This window comes from Vicugna pacos, chromosome 2 (genome assembly GCF_048564905.1).
Source record: "Vicugna pacos chromosome 2, VicPac4, whole genome shotgun sequence".
In the NCBI taxonomy this organism is placed as follows: Eukaryota; Metazoa; Chordata; class Mammalia; order Artiodactyla; family Camelidae; genus Vicugna; species Vicugna pacos.
This window is the reverse complement of record NC_132988.1, coordinates 85464478-85475157: the sequence shown is the minus strand read 5'-3', so window position 1 is coordinate 85475157 and position 10680 is coordinate 85464478. Positions and strand designations below refer to the sequence as shown.

Genomic DNA, 10680 nt, shown 5'->3' with positions numbered 1-10680 from the left:
GAGACAGTAAGGTGTAATGGCTTGGAGGTGAAGACCCGTTACTGAACAAGCTCACTTTCAGAAGATGCCCTAATGCAATGAAGTATGAAATTATTTATGTGGAAAAAGAAACAACTAGAGCCTTAAAATATGCCCCACGAAGTGTGAATGCTACCCCCAACACTATTTATGAGAACTTGGGCAAGTTTCTTAACAATTGAGCTTCAATTTCCTCATTTGAAAACTAGGCATTTAACAGGCACAGATTTCTTAGGGTTCAATGAGACGATCCACGTAAAGTAGTTAGTTTAGTGCTTGGCACATAGAAAATGCTCAATAAATTATTATTTATAATTAAAATATTATTAATATTTTATTTGGGCCATTTATAGCTTTCCACTAGGATGAGTGTTTCTAGTAGCTTACTTATATACGTATATTTCTTTTTAAGAAGTAGTCAATTAGTTTTCCCAATAGTTATAGAAGGCAAAAAAAAGGGGGAAAAACAATCAGAAAAATAGAAAGGGAGGGGAGAGAACTCTACTCATGGCAGCAGACACCTTGAGAGTGGCAGGGAAACTTTCAGCAGAAGATGATCTCAGGAGAATAATTATTACACAAACGACAAGCAAGTAATTAGCAGTGGTCATAGATCACTTATACCATTTAGCATGATAAATTCAGTAGGGCTCTTATGAGTTAAGAATATTCATACCATATATAAATTAATTCAAGGCTATAGACCAGGGAAGTAAGGGGAAAGGATAATAGACATAAACATTAGTATAAATACAAGAGGGAAATCTGGAAAGAAAATGAATACTTCTACTGTAAGAACACTTATGATACAGATAATAAGTCAGATGTCAGATTAGGAGAAAGCATGGAAAAGTTCTGCAATCCTGCTGAGTAACTGTCCTAGCAAACCATTAATATTACTCTGGTTCACCTAACAGAATTTATTATTTTCCTTAAACAATACTTAGTCATATTTAAAGACATCAACTGTTATTCTGCTTTTATACTAATAATATCACTTCAAAGTATGTCATAGTATCTTTTAGGCCAACATTATTCAAAAACATTGCCATTCTATTCCAAAATCTTCTGTCTTGGAAAAATAATTTTATAATAATTTTCTCTCTTTCCCATTTGGTTTCTGTTATCATATCTTAACAAAATAGAGTTTGGTTTCTTTCTAACTTAGAAAAATTAAATACACATAATGCTTCCTGTTGCCATTCCACTACCATACTATGTGCTTTGTCATTTTTCAACAGTTTTAGCACATGCACACTACAACCCTATACACTGGAGAAATGAATAAGGTTGATGACTGAAGATTTAAAAGTGAAAATGATCAACTGAGCCCTTGAATAAGAACACCATATGTTTTTCATCCATTTTCTTGCTACTGTATTTCTTGAACAGCTCTTACAAGAATAAAACCTTAAGGAACATGAATTTGTGGCAAGACCAGACAGAATATTCTGGAACTATGCTTTGAAGTAAAATCATTCCGTTAACATCAGGAGATTTAATACCGCCATTTCACCATGAAAATAATCACAGATGAATGGTCTGACCAGGACTAATTGTCTTTGAAGTTCTCTAAATTCGAGCATTAAAAACAGTGCTTGACAAAACTCTTTACCTTATCAAAAAATTACAAAGAAAACAACTTGCAGGCAAAGCTCAATCTAATTTGGCTTATAACTAAAATCAAAGCTGCAACGTTAAGCAAAATTAAAAAGTGTATGAGAATCATGTTATTAAGACAACCTAAATTTGAGAGCCTGACCTTCAGTGCTTATTTTAGAGTTATTGAGGTGATGAAGTAACTGATGGGTGACAGCGGCCATTTAGCAATCAAATCAGAACAATCAATATGTGTGATCTTTCCTTGTGATCATTTTATGATATGTGTTCAAATTCTGTACCAGGAAGTGCAGCTGTAAAAACAAATTTTATAGTTGAAGCAAAACACAAAAAAATGGGTATCACAGGTTCAGAGGAACATTTCCTTGCACCTGAATGAGTCCTTTGGGGTGTTAGGGAGTTGGAACATTAAAAACTGAAGGCTTTTCTCAGTGTTCTAGTAGCCCCCTTCCAAGCAAGATTAGACAGAGCTTTAGCACATGCTGTTCCTTCTGTCTGGAAAACCTTTCACGTTCCCTGCCTCATTCAGTCAGCTTACCTTCAGATCTCAGCTGAAGTGTTATTTCCTTGCGGAGGATGTCTAGCCTGACTTCCCAGATTCAACCTTCCTATAATAGTGTACCTCTCCTCCATAGCACCTGTCACAGCTGCAACTGTACGTTTTCTATGTGTGGTTTTTGATCAGTTTCCTCCATTAGACTATATGCATCGTGAAGGAAAGGGGTCATGGATGCTTGTTCTCACCTTACAACCCCAGAACCTAGCAGAGTTAGGCACAGGATAGATGTCTGGGAGTTGAATCTTCCACCATTTTGATGTTAATTGCTCTGTCATTCCTTGAATGGCTGTACCTTGCCCCATTCCCTCCTGTCTTAACTGGAGTTCTACCCCAAGGCAAGTGTAGGATAGTGGTACCCCTCCATCACCCAATCTTACTTGGTTCCTTTCTACCTTCTTCCCTCTTCCTTCTTCCGGTAGCCTCATGCTGCTGAAAACATGGACCAAAATATACAGGATTAGAATGGAGATTTCAATCCTATATATCTTGGCCTTCTAGCTTCCTTACTCATCTTTACATGCTTTAGTCATCCTGGAGCTCACACCTTCTTCTTGGTCAATATGGTCAGCATTCATTCATACCTACACTTCAATAAAGGCTTTCTGGAGGTGGGTCTTAACCAAAAAAGTGGCTGTAATGGCACTGTGGCAAAGTTTTGGAACAGGTATGTGCCTTGAATTGATTTCATAGCAAAGCCACTGATGATAGGCCCCTGAGGACAGGAGTCATCACCAACTCATAAAGGAATCCAGGGAATAAAGAGTCTGCTTTCTTCTATGACCAGGAGGGGAAGGGGGCTGATAGAGTTTGAGACTCAAGAGGCCAGGAGGAGTCCATCAGAGGGAGAAATCCAGAATATCAGATCCTAACAGTCTACAGAGTATTTGGCAAGCCGTTATTGTTTTCCAGACTATAGCCAGAACCAGCTTGTTTATAAACACTTCCCTATGGCTTCGTAAAACTCAGGTATTAATGTAACATGTGCTTACTGACATAACTTGTGATGGCAAGAAAATAAAAGACGGCCAAGTAGAGCAAGTGTGAAAGAGCTTTTGAAATTTTAATTAATAGATTTTATTTTTTGAGAAGTTTTAGATTTAGAGGAAAATTGAGTGGAAAGTACAGAGAGTTTCCGTATTATCCTCCAGCCCCTCTCCACAGTTTCTAAAGTGTCTTTTTAAAAAACAATAAAATTTGACTGCCAGAAATAAAATGCTTTAAAATCTGTTCCCTTTGTTTCATGTTAATTGGCAAATTTTCTCTTTAAGATAAAGATCAATACTAACTAACTTATTTTAAATGACTTTTTAGTTTATTTCAGAAGTAGAAAAGATAATAAATACTGATGAAAGAAAAGGAAGGAAGGAAGACGGAAGGAAGAAGGAAGGAAGGAAGGAAGGAAGGAAGAAAGAAAGAAAGAAAGAAAGAAAGAAAGAGAAAGAAAGGAAAAGAAAAGAAAAGAAAAGAAAAAAGAAAAGAAAGAAAAAAATTCAAACATAAATCCTTCACTCAAAGGTAACTACAAAAAGTTTATTGGTATAAATCTTTCCATACTTTTTCCTGTGTATGTATTTTTAATTTTTAAAAACAAAACTGGGATAAAATTCTATATTAGTTTTATGAAACAGATGGTAATTATCCACACAAAGGACATCCTGGCCATCTCTGCATTTCATTAAGTATTCTTCAACATTATTGTTAATGGGAGCATAATATTCCATTTTATGGACAATCATCATCTATTTAACCAATGCCTCCCAGCTTTGGATATTTAATATTTATTTTTGAAACTGCAAGCATCTACTTTCTCAAATCCACTCTTTTATACATCTTTAAAGAATGGCACTTTGTAGGGTGGGAAAACCAATGCAGTGAAACACTAGACAATTTATTTTAATCTTTATACAAGATACTAGTGTTGGCAAGGCGGGAAAGAAGAAAAGCTCTTCCTATGACCCTTGTTTAACTTCAGACAGATGTGCACGGTTCAAGGCCAGCAAAGTGATAAATAGGTTTTGGCAGCTCATTCTCCCTACCTTGAGTAGTATTACAGTGTGTCATTGGAGTGGATCATTTAGAGCAGGAAGCCAAGGACACTGTGTGGTGTTCTCCCAGGATAAATTCACAGATACCTCATAGAAGGCTTTGGCAAGATTCTCAGTGTACACAGAGAAGCATAGAAAGTGGCTTTATTTGAAGGCTCAGATTCAGCTGAAGGATCCGCTAGGGAATCCAGAGAAGGGAATGCCTGGGCTTGGGTTAAAATAGCTGGTTTATTCTTGCTTTCACAGAGCACAAAGGCTTTACTGATTTGTCCTGCAGTCATCTGCTAATCTCACACCTTGAGATAAGTAATACACACACATCCTCATTAACACTGAGTCAGTGACTCTGAAGGGAAGGATATCCAGGAGACTGAATTTCTAATTCACACTGAGTTACTATACTTCCATATCTCATTACAATTCAGTGTAGCTATCAGCCCACTACAGACAAGGCAAAGAAGTTTCTTCAACAAAAGCAGCCATATATCAAATTTCCTGTGAAATTTCCCAAATGCTATGCTTTAAACTTGCAGTAGTCAGTCATGAGTATATAATTTTACCTTCTAAGTGACTTTTTTATTTTTAAAGACAGAGGTCTGCAATGAAAAAAAAAATACTACCTTTGTTTATCCATCTTTTTATAACCAACTTTTCTTCAAAATGGGAAAAATTCTTTCTAGTTAGTTTTTATTCCCCTGATAATAAAAGTAATGCAACACAGTACCATAAAAATCCATACAAAATAGAAAGTAAAAATCAACTTTAATTTCATCATCCAAAGATAGATGCTATTAAATGGTTGGATAGCTGGTGTATATTCTTAAGAGACGGTTTTCTCCCTGACACTTAAGTATTTAAAAAGACATGTTAGACATACTTGCTTTGTAATCTTGCTTTCCACTCTAATAATATGCATATACATCTTTCTTTGTCAATCAAATTGGTTTTTTTATGGCTGCATAATTAGTTATTTTTAATACTTAAAAAATCCTGATATAGTTTTACTTTGACAATTAAATTAGTAAGATTTTTTTTTTTCTTTTTTAGGGTCATGTGTTTAATGTTGACATCTGACTTGCTTCTAAAGAAACTTCATAGCAGACATTAATTAAAATAAATAGCCCAACCATCTACAGCTACAAATTTCTGCATAAGAAAAGACTATGCACAATAAAAACAAAAATAAAACTATTAAAATGTCTTAAAAATATTTACTTTTTTTGAGCTGGTTTTATTAGTTGTTTACTTTTGAAATGGATTAAATTAGAATTTTTGACATTTTATGTGTTGCTCAACATGTGTTACTTAAAACGAGGTACAAACAGGAAGATCAGATGATTAGTACAAAGCAAAAATATTAAAAGAAAAATTCAATTAAACTAAGAAAGATGTTTGCTAGGCTTTATTAATTTGAAGTTAAATTAATTATGAAAAGCAAAAGTCATTTAATTTTCAAAAAGAACCTTGATTAGTATCTAAAATAATGAAAGAAAAGGGTATAGATAAAATTTTAAATTGCTTAAGAATCCTTTACATAATACATCATAAATAGAGTTCATGAAAAAGAAATCATTGACTTACGATATGTAAAGTGATTGATTTAGGAGGGTAAATTAAAATAAGAAACCATCATTATCAAATGATATGGATGCTGTATATATGATAGCACCAAATGTATGCTTATTGATTATTTCCTTCTCTCCTGCTCACAGCACAGACTGATGATGATCTAGAAAGACACCCCTAATCTGTGAGGTTTACAACATAAAATGGCTGATTTTACTTTGAAACAGTGTTTATTTTGGTAATGTTTATAAATTACAATAGATCTCGTTAAGATTCTGATGAAAGCTCTATTTGAAATATATATCCTCATTACTCTATTTGAAATATGCATCCATACTATTTCAGACACAGGAGATTCTCCCTTTAGATATTCTCCCTTCTTGTTTAGCACTGGAGGCCCTGGGAGAAAAAGACTACATTTCTTACTTGCCCTTTAAGCGAGGCGTGGCCTTGTGACTCAGTTCTGGCCAATGCAAGCATAGGTGTCATGTTCAACTTCCGAGAAGTGTTCTTAAAGGTGGGAATCATGGCTTTCTTCCACTCCCTCCTTACTTTCATCTTCATTGCTAGCTTGAATGTGTAAGCTGTGATTTTGGACTGCGAGGAGAAACCCAGAGGCTTAGTAGAATAAAACGATGAAAGGGAAGGAGCCTGGGCCGCTGATGATTGCAGAACTGCCCTATTGTCCTGGATGGCTTATCTCTGGAGTTAGTATAGTTTAAGAGGGAAATGACCTTACATTGTGTTAGGCCAGTTACTTGGTGTTCTGTCACTCACAGCTGAATCTAACATTAACTGATACAGGTACAAACACATCCACATTTTCATATAATATGAAGGGAGGTGTCAGTGGATCCTAAATTAAGAATATCATTTCAGAAATATATATAGGACACAATGATAATTACTTAATGTTTGTACTCTGTAATTAACAACTTTTTTCACATCCATTATTTCTCTTGATCATCACAATAAGCCTGTGAAGTAAATATTATTTTTAGTCTCATCAGTTTATAGATTAAAAGCAAAAACCCCCACAAAACTGATTTAAAGGCAAAAACAAAGACAAAACTGAGGCCCAGGGTATATTTCTTACTTAAAGTTAATAATAGAGTGAAAACTGTAAGCAAGGAGAATGATTCCTAACCGTATTCCCTTATCACTGTTCCAATGACTGCAATACATGTATAGGCATTCCTGACTTTTGTAAAAAATCATTCTTAAAAACATCTAAGGAAGTTAAATATGTATAACTTAAAAGTAAGAGTTATATTCTATCAGGGAGATTCTATTTCCATATAATTAAACAAAATTTTAGACATTATAAAGTTCTTAATTATATTAAAATTATTTCTACTTTTTTATCACCAGATAATAATACAATTTGAATATGATTATTTAAAACATAGAAAGAAAAAAAAAACCTTTGTTTAACGTACAGTGCTTCACTAATGACATTGCCCCCACCTTTCCTCTGGTGACGAATTTTTTCCTCAGTGGTGTATAAGCCAAGACAGGCCAATTCAAGTGCTCCCATTACAACCTTATAAATGGAACTGGTGGGACAAAATTTCTTCTCTGGTGGGTGACTGTTAGGATATGCGCCCAGGGACTCAGATACTTAAAGAAAACCTCATGTGCAATAAAAGATCATCATATACACAGAAGAAGAGGGTGAGACCATAGACAGAGATGGGGAGAGAGAGTCCTGCTAGAATCCAAATCCTAGTTTTAGACCCTGAGATGTCCAGCCTGCCTTGGCTTCTATAGTCTTTGACTGGACTGAGCCTCCTCCTAATAAAACCATCTTCTTTGTGAAGGTGGCCTGAGTTGCATTCTGTTACTTACCCAAAGAATATTGACAAATATAAACATTAAACATAATAATGTAAATAATGTAAATTAAATTCTTTAGTGTTCATTCCTGCACTCATTAAACATTTATTAGGCACCCACTATGTGCCAGGCACTGGGCTAGGTTCTGGGGATACCGTGGTAAGCCAAACTGCCACAGTGCCTGATCCCTTTTGGAGGCACAAACTAAGTAACTAACAAAAGAACATTTTTAATATTAAGAATCAGCACTTACTAATGGGAATTTGGGGGTTCTAGTTCTGATGATCTTAACCTCCTCAAAAATTTGTCATAAAAGTATTAACTACTTTCTTTTCTCAGCAAAGGATTCTAGAGTGGGCCATATACCTATCCACATTCTGTAAACTTCTGTAATGACTGAACACTAGAGTGATACTGTCAATCCATAATTTTAGAACCCTCTCAATCTCTGTATCACTGCGTCTTCAAAATCATCTTCCTAGCATTTTGTATATCTTAGTTTTTTTCTTTTCTTTAACAAGTAAACATTCAGGTGATCAACTTAAGGAGAGTGTCCAATTGAGCCTAAATATTCATTAATTTTAATGCTCATAATCATTTTTAATTTGCATCAGTGAAAATTCATTCATTGATTTCTTGCATTCATTCAACAAATATGTATTGAGAGCTTATTATGTGTCATAGTTTTTTAGGTGCCAGGAATAAAGCAGGGAAAAAAAGAGACCAAACCCCTAGTCCTCAAGGATTTTATATTCTATTAAATTCTAGTAGAAATATCACCAACAGCAAAACTCCCATTTTTTCCATTGCTCATCAATTTTTATAAACAGCAGAGAAATACAATAAAACAGTCAAATAAGTGTCAGAACATGGCTGATCAAACATGGTGACATTGTCAAAACAGGGTTACTCAGTATGAGACAATGCCATCAAGAGTTAGAGATCTTTATCAATCAAAATGTGAATCCAACTGCAAAATTTTCTTTCAATGTTTTAGTTCATAATATATAAAAATACAAATTTACAGCAATTCCACTTTTAGGGAACTATTCTATAGAAATAACAGTGAAAGTACATAGGATCTCTGTGCAAGAATGTTAATACAGCATTGTTCGTAATGCAAAAAAAAAATGGAAATATCTTGAGTATTTGTCAAAAGAGAAGGCTGTAGCCACCTGACTAAATTCTGGGACGTGGGAGAAGAAAGGCAATGTTTGGAATTTCTGGCTGTGGCCATTCAAGGAAGGGTCATACCTCCCCCTGTCTCTGTGCCCCCTCTAATGGGCTAGAATGTGCAGTGATGGTGAGCCATCCTGGACCATGAGGGTGAAAGTAACACCGCAGGAATGTCAGAGCAATGGTTCAGAAGAAGGCTGGTTCCCTAACACGTGGGAGCAGCCATCCAACCCTGACTACTCTTGCTGAAACTGAAGAAAGAGAAGTTTCTATGATAGTTTAAGCCACTATTAGAGAACTCAAACCTATATCCCTATTAATACATAGATAATGGAATATTTTGTCATTATTTTTAAGAATGAGTTACATCCATATCTATTTATTGGGTGATGGCCTTGAAGTATGAGGTAATTAACTGATAAATAAGTAGCCCAAAATTTGTAAAGAAAATAAAACAAAAAACACCAAAGCCTGTATATGTATATATATAAATGTTCATATGGCCACAGAAAAAAAGGGTGGAAAGATACCTTGATTACTGCAGGAGCAATGGGAATTTGATAAAGAGGATGGAGGCCAACATTCTAATTATCACACATTACTTTTGTAATTAAAAAAATACCAGTTGTATATAACTCAAAGAGCAGTTATATAAGCTAAATATTCAGAGTAAAAACTGGCTGAGACTTATATTGTTCCAAATAGCAGAATAAAAAATAGAGTTGGAAAGACTTCTGTGATCTTATTCCAATCTATTTTTCTTTTAACTTTTTTATTATGGGAAATTTCACTTAAAAAAAATACCCATACAAAAGTAGAAAGAATAGTACTACAATAAAATCCCTGACATGACTTCAACAATTATAACTAATAGTTAATCTTTTCATCTCCATCCACTCCCTTCTCAAATTACTTTGAAGTCAATCTCAGATGTCATATAATTTTATCCACAAATATTTCAGTATGTATCCTTAAAAGATAAGAACTTTTAAAAACACAACCATAATAACAGAATCATATCTTAAAAAATTATAAGTAATTTCTTAAAATGATGAGATAGAAACCAGCAACAGTTAAAGACTCATTGCTAGCAAAAAAAACCACAGTAAGAATCCAGGTCCTCAGAGCTTTTATCCAGCAAGTCTTCATTCATTTATACCACTTCGATTACGAGTTAATGTTAATGAAGCCCTTATTAATGAAGGCAAGATTCTGTGAAATGTACTGTTTGGCAACACATTATCTCATCTTATCCCCTCAAGAACCACACGAAGTACACAACATTTTTGAAGAACTAAATGAGATGTTGCAGATTGAATGCTTGAGAATTACTTGAGCTAGTAGTCCATGATGAGTTTTAACCCAAGACCTGGCACACAGAAACCACTTAGTATACAGTGGGGTTTTTTTGTATTAGAGGGAGCAAAGGACAACTAATCAATAGGCTTGGCTCAAGTAAGGTTATCTTTCTTGGGAATTTGAAACTGGTATGCAAAAATTGAGTGAGTTAGCTGTGAGGTGTAAGATTATACAGGATATAGCCAGAGAGTTCTACATGGCACATCAAAGCTCTTTGTTGACTAAGTTTATGGAGATGTAGAAACCAAGGGAGGAACAGAAGATGCTGGTCTGCCAGGAAGAGGGCAGGCAGATACGCACAGAGAAGCAAGACCAGAGACAGTCTAGAGAGCAAGACTGTCTGAATGGGACTGAACACTCAAAGATATTTTAGCTCCTCTTAAGCTTGGCTGTATTTCCTGCAACTGGATCCCATAACACTTCCCATTTTTCTTTATAATCAATCCCCTTTTCACTTGGTCTAGTTTGGATGGGCTTCTGCGTCCTGTTACCAATTCTTTT

General features: G+C 34.9%; 1 protein-coding gene across 2 annotated transcripts in view; it reads right to left on the bottom strand.

The window, feature by feature from the left end:
• Positions 1-10680, bottom strand: part of SCFD2 (sec1 family domain containing 2) — a 351298-nt gene that overhangs the window by 165207 nt on the left and 175411 nt on the right. The gene's annotated exons all lie outside the window — the stretch shown is intronic.